General features: G+C 45.0%; 1 protein-coding gene across 1 annotated transcript in view; it reads left to right on the top strand.

Moving 5' to 3' along the window:
* The window catches only part of LOC139279656 (synaptotagmin-7-like), a 287,107-nt gene that overhangs the window by 154,442 nt on the left and 120,041 nt on the right, over nucleotides 1–12,624 (top strand). The window lies entirely within an intron of this gene.

Below are 12,624 nucleotides of genomic sequence, written 5' to 3'. Positions count from 1 at the left end.
AAGCAAGTCTTCCTCAATTTCGAGGGACTATCTATGATGATGATGGGGCCTAGCAGGTGGGAGTAGGCATGTTCCCATCTGAAAAAGGTGGGAGCATTTAATTGGAATGCAAATGACACTAGAGTGAATATCTCCTCGGTAATTTTTTTTGGATTCCTCTGGTTAACTGCCTGGCAAAGAAAACACTTGGCCAAACTCCATCATCATCATCATCATCATAGGCAGTCCCTCGAAGCGAGGATGACTTGCTTCCATGCCAAAAACGGATTAGTTCACAGCTGTTTCAATGAAGGACCTAATATTCCAGATCCTGATTTTCCTGTGCATGGATTTTTTTAATGTGGGGGTGACCATTGCACACCAGCCACCACTCAGGCTTGACAGAGCTAGGTCTTGGTCCAGTGGCAAGGATTACCCAGGACGACTGGAGACCAGCTCTGCTGCACGGACCTAGTGCGTACACGTATCGCAGTGTGGGCTGGCCCGTGCTGCCCCTGGGCCCTCGCCTCTTCTGGATCCCGAACTCAAACCTCTCCTGGGCCCTGATCACGCCGCTCCTTCGCCCCGACCTCGCCGCTGCTGCTGTGTCTGTCCACGCTCCAATCACCGACCTGGACCTTGATGACATCACTCATCGCTGCCATCGCCCTCCTGCACCAGCTCGCGCTGTACCCTGAAGTGGCATGCTGCCACGCTGCTCCCGGGCCTCCGCTCCTGTTGCTAGGAGTTTAGCAGCTCCTAGTAGGTTCAATGCAGAAAAGCTGCACCATTTGAGGTAGGGGCCAGGGGTTCTGCTGCTGCCAGAAACAGCAGCTGCTTGCATAAAATGTAGTTACATCTTTGTGCTGTTGCAGGCCTGTAGCATCATCATCATAGGGAGTCTCTCAGGATCGAGGAAGACTTGCTTCCACTCTCAAAATGAGTCCTGAGGTGGCTGAACAGTCCAATACGAGAGCCACAGTCCCTGTCACAGGTGGGACAGATAGTCGTTGAGGGAAAGGGTGGGTGGGACTGGTTTGCCGCACACTCTTTCCGCTGCTTGCGCTTGATTTCTGCATGCTCTCGGCAACGAGACTCAAGGTGCTCAGCGCCTTCCCAGATGCACTTCCTCCACTTTGGGCGGTCTTGGGCCAGGTACTCCCAGGTGCCGGTGGGGATGTTGCATTTTATTAAGGAGGCTTTTAGGGTGTCCTTGAAATGTTTCCTCTGCCCACCTTTGGCTCGTTTGCCATGAAGGAGTTCCGAGTAAAGCACTTGCTTTGGGACTCTTGTGTCAGGCATGCAAACAATGTGGCCCGCCCAACGGAGCTGATCGAGTGTGGTCAGTGCTTCAATGCTGGAGATGTTGGCCTGGTCGAGGATGCTAATGTTGGTGCGTCTGTCCTCCCAGGGAATTTGCAGGGATCCTGACCTGTAGCACGTAACTTCCTTCATACGTCCAAGGAAGGCATTGATTCTGAGGCCACAGTCCTGCTCAACAATCTCCCAACAGATGATAATTAGCTGAACCCACGAGAACCTGTTGGGCTCAGTTGCGTTCAAGTTGGAAGGGCAGAAAGCTTGTGCTTGGTGGGGGGAGGAAAATCAGCCCCCTTGGGTTTGCACTGAAGATTGCGCAGGTGACGTATTTGTACAATGTTTTTTTGTTGGCCCTCTCCTGAAAGTAGTACCTCACACTGGCGTATAGTTGTGAGAGCTCTCTGATACCTCAACTAAGCAGCTATCCCTGTGTGAAGCTGGATAGTGTTGGTCACAGACTGGTCAACCTTTGGGGTAGAGGGCATCACAAATAAGTTTGACCGTTTTGTTACTAACTTTCAACATGTGCACTTTGAAAGGGTGGAGAGCAAAAAGACGGATTTATTTTTGGTTTCCCACCCCCTTTGCCGCCCCCCCCCCCCAAAATCCAGGGACCCTGAGGTCATCTGTAGTGGCCACAGTGTTGCCCTGATTGAAATCAACGAACTCGATACAAATCTGAATCCTGGCCCGTAGGTGTTATTTTTTGTCTCTACTTTAAATGCCAAATTACTCTCACACTCATTTGTAGCAATGCATGATCAGTCTTTATTGAAACCTCATGCTATCCACAACCAGTATGGGTTCTGTGAGACATACTTCTCAATTCCAGTATGAGTTGATGACATCCCTTAAACCAACTTTCACCTTTGATCACAACATTCCATGCATGCCACCAATAAATCATAGTACATCAAAGATACATACAATTGCCAAGCGAATAATGGCATGAACTAAACAAACATGTATTACCATAAACACAAGTGACATGATTGCTGTCATAAACACTTCCCATTCCCCTAAACACAAGTGACCAAACTGACATATTCCAGACCATTACAGATATGGCTGAATGGCTTTTACGCAGTCTACTATTTTACTTTCCTGTGAAAATATTCTTGCTTTTAGATCTGTTTACATAATTTAGAACACATCATATGCTGATCCCACAGGCTGAGGTACGAGAGTAATGTGGACTTTCGCTCCCACACTAGTCTATATCACATCAGCATACGAAGCCATCAAGGGTCAGCCCATATTATTCAATAGTGAAGCTTTAATAAATGTATACATATATATATATATATGAGGAAAGACATATTTATTTGTTTACGCATGAGGAAGTGTAAAGTTGCCCATGAAGGGTCTCTCCACGTGGATTCAATGGTGGTGGGGACAGAGTGTGCATTGAAACATTCAGGTTTGCCCAAGAAAGATGGGCACTTGGGAGTGCAATTTCTGCTCATCGACCATACACTAACACACAATACTATTTTCATCATTAGTGCAGTGAGGAAAGTGAAAAAGGACATTTGGGAAAGGAAAGGAAATGAGAGGGGTCCAAATATATTGCCAATTAAAAAAAAATAATAATCCAGGTATCAGAATTGATCTTCCCAAGATGCATTTTCGATCTCTCAACCCACAGACTACTCAATCACAGTCTTATTGATAAGAGACGGATATCTTGGGTCAGAAAGGAGGAAACATTAGACAAATAATCATACCTAGATTGCTTTTGTGGTCTTCCTAACATAGATTGAAATGGCAGCTGTGGTGGTAATTGTAGCCCACATGCCGCCTTGGATATCAGGCATGTATTTTTTTTGATAGAGTAGACACAGAGAAAGCGTTTCCACTAATCAATATAAGATCATTACCAAGAAATCAAATGTGGAATTCAGAAAAAAAACGTCTTTACCCAGAGAGTGGTGAGGGTGTAACTCGCTACCACAGGGAATAGTTGAGGCGAATAGTATCGATACATTTAAGGGGAGGCTAGATGAGCATATGAGGGAGAAGGAAATAGAGGCTTATGCTGATGATTAGATGAGGAAGGATGGGATGAGGCTTGAGTGGAGCACAAATGTCAGCATGGACTGGTTGGGCTGAATGGCCTGTTTCTGTGCCGTATATTTTAGGTAGTTCTATTTATGGCATGGGGAATGGGATCGGAGTGGCCGAGTGCAAAAATAGAGCATATTTACTTACCCCTCCCAATTTTTTTAAAGTTTTGTTGCAAGTGCAAATGGAAGGATTTCTACAGTATGAACCATTGTCCTCATTTTAACCTGCTTGACTTTGATGCCATTGAAAATCATGCCTGATGGAGTACCTGCCAATTCTCTCTAACTAAGGCTGTAAAAGTACATCAAATTGTACAGCTGAGAGAAATGAATGGAACAGGTAGGAGCAGCAGTCAGATTTGAAATTCAGGTTCACTGAGCAGAATACATTCTCGCACCAAATATTCAGTTAATTACATCATTCTAATTGTAGGCTAATTACATTGATGCAGAGGCTGTTCTGTGTTGTGCCTCATAAAAATAAAAAGAGTACTTGGAATCACCCAATTGGGAAAGGAGCGATTGTGTTTAGTGGTTGAAGAGCAGCCGCTGTATCAGGAAAGGCTATTGATATTCTGTGCGAGAACTACTAAATTGACACCACTGTAAGAGTTCTCAGTAGCTCCAGTTATATTGGATTGGTCAAGGTTGACTGATCAGAAGCATTTTGCCCTTGCCCCAAGCTGTGTGAATTATGCAGCACATTAGTTCAATGAGTTACATAATATGACACAAAATGCTCATTATTGAACAGGAATAAAATATCATTATTGTAATGCAGTTGGTTCTGATGCCTAATTCAATGAGCTTTATAAATTCATTATGTATTCTGTATAATCTGCATACTTGAGTATATATTTTTCCAATAAATGTATCTTTTAATTTGCGCAGAGGACAGAGTAATATAAGTTGTTGCAGCATGTGATGCTGTCTGTTTGAGGGTGTGATTTAAATAGAGATGTATTAATTGAAGGTTTGTGTAATCAATCTGCTTGCCTCTGTCCTTGCATCTCAATTAGCCTCTATCCTTTTTGTCCATCGCTATTTCTTTGTATCTCGAGATATGAGCACTCGTTATTTTCCACTCCAGTTAACCTTACACTCATCTCAATTAAACAAAAAAATTGTGTTGGTTGTACTGAGCTAGTTGATGCCTAAGCAATCTTTCCATTTTGAAGCTTCAAATCCACCATATTCTGATTACTTTTGATAAGCAGGGACTCTTCAGTCTCAAAGAGCGCGCTCTCACAGGGGACCTTTTTAGAGGTAAATAAGAAAGCTATCATCATAGGCAGTCCTTCAACATCAAGGAAGACTTGCTTCCACTCTTAGAATGAGTTCTTAGGTGACTGAACAGTCCAATACGAGAATTACAGTCTCTGGCACAGGTGAGACAGATAGTCGTTGAGGGAAAGGGTGGGTGGGACTGGTTTGCCACATGCTCCTTCCACTGCCTGCGCTTGGTTTCTGCATGCTCTCAGCGACGAGACTCTCGGTGCTCAGCGCCCTCCCAGATGCTCTTCCTCCACTTAGGGCCGTCTTTGGCAGGGACTCCCAGGTGTTGGTGGGGATGTTGCATTTTATCAAGGAGGCTTTGAAGGTGTCTTTGAAATGTTTCCTCTGCCCACCTTGGGCTTGTTTGCAGTGTAGGAGTTCCGAGTAGAGCGCTTGCTTTGGGAGTCTTGTGTCAGGCATGCGGACAATGTGGCCCGCCCGGCGGAGCTGGTCGAGTGTGGTCAGTGCCTCGATGCTGGGGATGTTGGCCTGGTCGAGGATACTAATGTTGGTGCGTCTCCCAGGGGATTTGCAGGATCTTGCAGAGACATCGTTGGTGGTATTTCTCCAGCGATTTGAGATGTCTACTGTATATGGTCCACGTCTCTGAGCCATACAGGAGGGTGGGTATCACAACAGCCCTGTAGACCATGAGCTTGGTAGCAGATTTGAGGGCCTGATCTTCGAACACTCTTTTCCTCAGGCGGCCGAATGCTGCACTGATGCACTGGAGGCGGTGTTCAATCTCATCATCGATGTCTGCCCTTGTTGATAATAGGCTCCCGAGGTATGGAAAGTGGTCCACGTTGTCCAGTACCGCGCCGTGGATCTTGATGACTGGAGGGGGGTGGGGTCGTGCTGTGTGGCGGGGTCAGACTGGTGGAGGACCTTTGTCTTACGGACGTTTAGTGTAAGGCCCATGCTTTCAAATGCCTCAGTGAAGATGTTGACTATGACTTGGAGTTCAGACTCTGAAGTTAACAGAACAAATAACCCCTCCATAATGCTTTCAGATACACCAAAGCAACAGAACACGGGTTCATACATGTAAAGGACAAGTTTAGGACCAATGGCAATAAGTATTTATTTTATACAGAAAGTGATTACCAAGCTGCCAGGCAGTGTGGTTTTGCTGAGAACATTGAACTCATTTAAAACCACAACTCTATACTGTACTGAAGCTTAGTATGGTTTTTATTCTGGAAGTTTGAGCTCAAATGCATTAAAATGGCCTCCTCCTAAGCCAACCTTCCGAGTTTCTCATTACCTGGTATCACTGTCAGCCAAATACAAGCGAAGAATGATGACGTGGTTGCATTATATCCCCTCAACAGGCAGTGACTAGTGGTGTACCGCAAAGTTCTGTGCTGGGGCCCCAGCTGTTTACACTGTACATTAATGATTTAGATGAGGGGATTAAATGTAGTATCTCCAAATTTGCGGATGACACTAAGTTGGGTGGCAGTGTGAGCTGCGAGGAGGATGCTATGAGGCTGCAGAGCGACTTGGATAGGTTAGGTGAGTGGGCAAATGCATGGCAGATGAAGTATAATGTGGATAAATGTGAGGTTATCCACTTTGGTGGAAAAACAGAGAGACAGACTATTATTTGAATGGTGACAGATTAGAAAAACGGGAGGTGCAAAGAGACGTGGGTGTCATGGTACATCAGTCATTGAAGGTTGGCATGCAGGTACAGCAGGCGGTTAAGAAAGCAAATGGCATGTTGGCCTTCATAGCGAGGGGATTTGAGTACAGGGGCAGGGAGGTGTTGCTACAGTTGTATAGGGTCTTGGTGAGGCCACACCTGGAGTATTGTGTACAGTTTTGGTCTCCTAACCTGAGGAAGGACATTCTTGCTATTGAGGGAGTGCAGCGAAGGTTCACCAGACTGATTCCCGGGATGGCGGGACTGACCTATCAAGAAAGACTGGATCAACTGGGCTTGTATTCACTGGAGTTCAGAAGAATGAGAGGGGACCTCATAGAAATGTTTAAAATTCTGACGGGCTTAGACAGGTTAGATGCAGGAAGAATGTTCCCAATGTTGGGGAAGTCCAGAACCAGGGGACACAGTCGAAGGATAAGGGGTAAGCCATTTAGGACTGAGATGAGGAGGAATTTCTTCACCCAGAGAGTGGTGAACCTGTGGAATTCTCTACCACAGAAAGTTGTTGAGGCCAATTCACTAAATATATTCAAAAAGGAGTTAGATGAAGTCCTTACTACTAGGGGAATCAAGGGGTATGGTGAGAAAGCAGGAATGGGGTACTGAAGTTGCATGTTCAGCCATGAACTCATTGAATGGCGGTGCAGGCTAGAAGGGCTGAATGGCCTACTCCTGCACCTATTTTCTATGTTTCTATGTTTCTATGTAACCCTTGCTGTGCTGGAATACTCCTGAGCAGAGATACAGTTCCTTAAGCTCACATTGGCACAAGTACAAAAATACTATCTCTTGCCTGCAAGCTACATTGGTGTCTCCCTTCCAGTATGTCTGACTGCAACCAATATTTAACTCCATTATGAATGTACTTTCCATCCACTTTTTATGCCGCGTTAAAAATATCACCCTGCTTTGTGAGCTGTGCCAAACTGTTTTGCTCTGTACATCATGGAGTCTTCACCACCTGAGGAGTAATCTGGGAGTGGGTCGCCCGCCCGTTGGAAGATCCCATGATTTTCATTCCACTGAAAAAGGCTGTGCCAGATTACCACACAGGCGGTGAAAACGTAATCTAGCGTCACGTTGACAGCACTGCCATGTGCAACCTTTTCACTGTTCCTGATGTATGTGCTCTAAATGCCATTGTCCTCCACTATTGTGGCTTTCTCAGGTAGAAGACAAAAAGGTGAGAAAATACTTTGTATCCTACCACATCCATTAGATAATGCAGCCTTGAGCAATGCCTTCCTTAACCACGAATAATGCTAACTCCTGGGGGGGAGGCGAATAAAAAACCTGTGGCCATTTTCAAGAAAAACTTTCTCAAAAGAAACCCCTACACCACTTCCTACGGCAAACATGCAAGTTCTAAGAGACTATGATAACCCATGGTGCATGACGAGACATACTTTAAACTAATCCACGTTCCATGTGTCCAAATTTTCTTAAGAACATTGGATTATGCCCCCCTCCTCCGCCCCATTAAAACTCTTCTCACTAAGCAAAGCACAACCATCAATAATAAATAAAAAATAAAACTGAAGTCCTACCTCAGCCCGGGAAGTCAGCGGGCCGGCCGGGCGGCCAGTGCGGGAGACCACTCGGCCAGGGATAGGTGTGGGACTCTCTCCATGACGTGCAGCACCCCGACGTGCGTCGTGATGCCACTCGACCTGGAATGGGGCGAGACATCGGGTCCCACGCTGCAGAGGAGCTACTGCGTATGCACGAAACCTCCAGTGTGCATGTGTTGAGCTGCCGGCACTCTTTCAAGCGCAGGGCCCTAGCTCCGCCCCCTAATTGAATTGCCATGCCAAGCCATGGGAGAGTCGGCAGAGGAGCCAGAATCTGGGGACTTCTTTTTGGCGGCGTTTGGATCGTAGGAAGTCGGTGCATCTCACGTGAGTGCACCGAGAAAACAGGTGGGCCAAATTTGGGCCCTGCAAAAGGACACAGACAGGCTAAGTGCATGGGCAAAAATTTGCAGATGGAGTATAATGTTGGAAAGTGTGAGGTCATGCACTTTGGCAGAAAAAATCAAAGAGCAAGTTATTATTTAAATGGAGAAAGATTGCAAAGTGCTGCAGTACAGCGGGACCTGGGGATACTTGTGCATGAAACACAAAAGGTTAGTATGCGGGTACAGCAAGTGATCAGGAAGGCCAATGGTATCTTGGCCTTTATTGCAAAGGGGATGGAGTATAAAAGCAGCGAAGTCTTGCTACAGCTATATAAGCTATTGGTGAGGCCACACCTGGAATACTGCGTGCAGTTTTGGTTTCCATATTTACGAAAGGATATACTTGCTTAGGAGGCAGTTCAGAGAAGCTTCACTAGGTTGATTCCAGGGATGAGGGGGTTGACTTATGAGGAAAGGTTGAGTAGGTTGGGCCTCTTCTCATTGGAATTCAGAAGAATGAGAGTTGATCTTATCGAAACGTATAAGATTATGAGGGGGCTTGACAAGGTGGATGCAGAGTGGATGTTTCTACTGACAGGGGAGACTAGACCTAGGGGACACAATCTTCGAATAAGGGGCTGCCGATTTAAAACTGAGATGAGGAGAAACAACGCGTGTACTAGTTCGAAGGAGTGTAATTATTTCAAAATGGTGCATTCAGCTGATGGTGAATTTTAATGTTTAATTTTTAATTAAAAAGTTCGAGGAAATTTAAAAAAAACACAAAAAAAATCACATTTAAATAATGATGTTGTGCCTTCTGACAGTGTAAGAGGGTTGTAAATCTGTGGAATTCACTGCCTCAGAGAGCAGTGGAAGCTGCGACATTGAATAAATTTTAAGACAGAAATAGACAGTTTCTTAAACGATAAGGGGATAAAGGGTTATGGGGAGCGGACGGGGAAGTGGAGCTGAGTCCATGGTCAGATCAGCCATGATCTTATTGAATGGCGGAGCAGGCTTGAGGGGCCGAATGGCCTACTCCTGCTCCTAGTTCTTGTGAATAAGGAATTTACAAAAGGTTGGAAGTACAAAGCTCTACACACAGCTTTAGTGCAAACAAATTTTTAATCTCAAACACGTGTGCGAATGCTAATCTTTTGTTCCACAGTACCTCATGTAGTGACGGTTATTCTCTTATGACACATATTCTCAAAACTAATCAAGTGCTTCGAACGATAGGCGGTCCCTTGAACGAGGATGACTTGCTTCCACATGAGTTCACAATGTTTCAATGAAGGACCCGATGTTCCAGTCCTGAACTCCAATTGAGGGGGTGGAAGATGCCTGTATGTGGATTTTTTTAACGTGTGGTGACCGTTGTACATCAGCTATCATACGGGCTTGACAGAGCTATGTCTTGGTCCAGTGGCAAGGGTTAACCAAGACGACTGGAGACCAGCTCTGCTGCACGGACCTAGTGCGCACACATATCACAGTGTGGGCTGGCCCGTGCTGCCCCTGGGCCTTCGGCTCTTCTGGGCCCCATACGCTCATTCACCGCACCTCCGCCACGATCCTTCACCGCTCCTCCACCACAAAAACTCTCGTTTACCTCTACCACGATCTCCCTCTGCACCACATTCATCTAGGTGGCACCTCAATGGCAGGAGGCCTGTAGTCCTGTGTGCTTTCTGGTGTGTGGCCATCAGAGGGGATTAGCAGCAGTAACCAAATGTGCTGCTGTTCTGAGAGACAGCGCTAACCATGCTTCTGCTTCTAGGCCTTGCTTCCATGACCATTGATCAGCAGGAGAATGTAATAGATTTTGGACTGTCTATTCATTAGTTCAAAGCTGACTCCATATTGGTGACAATTATGATTTCTTTTTAAGCATAAAGAAGACTTAATGCACGCAGCAGTTTACAAAGAACGATTTAAAATTATATGACTCCTTAGGTCGGGTTGTGACTTTGTCGCTTGGAATCCCTGCAATTCGTCTTCATCCATCTGCCTGCTGCCCCCTGTTACATCCATTACACTAAGAAAGGCCCCAACCCCTACAGTTCTAACCCAAAAATGAAATTGCAGTAAAATTCATCAAGCCATGTATCTTCAATATCCCCCATTCTACCCAATCACAGGCCCAGCTCTTGCATATCCAGGCACAGACGAGGCCTCATCTTTATTTTTAGTCTCCCTTGTTCAGCAACTAATGGAGACCTTGAAACTAATGATCATACCAGCTGTGAACATCATTCTCTTTACTAATTCTAATAAAAAAATAAATAAAACTGTAGTCTAGCAAACTTAATATTAAACTTCAACCTAGCAAAGCTTTAAGACTGAAAAATAATAAAAGAGGATTGTATTTGATTATATTTCAACAAATAGCAAGAGTCTTTAATGTGCATGACTACATCAAGGGAGGGACAAGATACCGTTGTAAATGGCTTCATGTCTCAAACTGCTCCTCCCTCACTTAGCTTGTAATAACAGCCATCAGTCACCCTACAACTGCCAACAATTGATTTTAAGGCCTAAATGCAGTCCATTTTTGCTGAACAGAAATTCCAGCCGAAGCTTTAGTAATTTAACCCTTTCAAGCCTGGTCCCTCTAAATAGCCTCCTCACCAATGTTCTTACAAGTGCCAAAACTAATGCCACGAATGTGATTAAGGAAGCCCTGCCTCATGGTTCCCTCTAACTGATCCCGCATGGCTTTTGAGGCTTAAAGTAGAATTTGACGCTGGAACCCCAAGCCTCAATGATGCCATTCCTGTGCACTCCCGGGAAAATCATCAACTGGCTTTAAGGCCTTTGACATGGGGAGCTCCACTGCAGATACCCTTGGAGATGCTATGTGTTCTTGGCAGATTGCAGTAATATCAAACTGTCATGTGAGGCTGCACAGATACAGCGAGTGAACTCTTCTACCATCTGCATGCTGCTTGGCACTGTCCTCAATGACTTGACCGAAGCACAATGCTTATAGTTCTTTCCAAGTAGTTGCTGTCCTGAGGTTTTATGTGATTACTGCTGATCTTTCATTGCATAATATCACGAGTTGCGACCCATCAATCAGCTGAACTGTGCTGGCTCCATTCCTTGATTTACTCAGTGAAAATCTGCAGAATCAAATGCTGCGGAAAACATCTACAATGAGGGCACATGAAGCAAATCTAGCAGTAGACATGAAGGCTAACTGTTTGTCTTTATCAAGGAAAGAAAATACAATGGAAGGATTTAGTCACTAGAAACAAGGGAAGCGAGATTATATCGCAGGACAGGGAAGTTGCTGAAATACATAACTGCTATTTTGCAGCCGTGTTCATTAACCTACATAAGAAATTGGAGCACGAGTAGGCCATTTGGCCCATCGAGCCTGCTCCGCCATTCAATATTATGGCTGATCTGATCTTAGCCTCAACTCCACTTCCCTGCCCACTCCCCATAAGCCTTGACTCCCTTATCATTCAAAAATCTGTCTACCTCCGCCAATGACCCAGTCTCCACAGCTCTCTGGGTAGACAATTCCAAAGATTCACAACCCTTTGAGAGATGAAATTCCTCCTCATTTCCATTTTAAATGGGTGACCCCTTATTCTGAAACTATGCCCCAGTTCTAGATTCCCCCACTAGGGAAAACATCCTCTCTGCATCTACCCTGTCAAGCCCCCTCAGAATCTGATATGTTTCAATAAGATCACCTCTCATTTTTCTAAACTCCAATGAGTATAGGCACAACTTGCTTAACCTTTCTTCATAAGACAACCCCCTCATCTCAGGAATCAACCTCGAGAACCTTCTCTGCGATGCCTCCAATGCAAGTATATCTCTCCTTAAATAAGGGGACTAAAATGGTATGCAGTACTCCAGGTGTGATGTCGCCAATGCCCTGTACAATTGTAGAAGGACTTCCCTCCTTTTATACTCCATTCCCCTTGCAATAAAGGCCAACATTCCATTTGCCTTCCTGATTACTTGCTGTACCTGCATGTTACCTTTTTGTGTTTCATGTACAAGGATCCCCAGATCCATCTGTACCTCAACATTTTGTCATCTCTTCCCATTTAAATAATTGCTTTTTTATTTTTCCTACCAAAGTGGATAACCTCACATTTCCCCACATTTTACTCCATCTGCCAAATTTTTGTCCACTCACTGAGCCTGTCTATATCCCTTTGCAGATTCTTTGCATCCTCCACACAACTTGCTTTCTCACCTATTTTTGTATCATCAGCAAATTTGGCTACTTTACACTCAGTCCCTTCATCCAAGTCATTATTATAGATTGTAAATAGTTGAGGCCCCACCCCACTAGTTACTGTTTGCCAAACTAAAAATGAACCATTTATCCCAACGTTCTGTTTTCTGTAAGTTAGCCAATCCTCTATCCATGCTAATACATTACCCCA

Source organism: Pristiophorus japonicus, chromosome 14 (genome assembly GCF_044704955.1).
Source record: "Pristiophorus japonicus isolate sPriJap1 chromosome 14, sPriJap1.hap1, whole genome shotgun sequence".
NCBI classification, from domain to species: domain Eukaryota; kingdom Metazoa; phylum Chordata; class Chondrichthyes; family Pristiophoridae; genus Pristiophorus; species Pristiophorus japonicus.
This window is presented reverse-complemented; position numbering and strand designations above follow the sequence as displayed.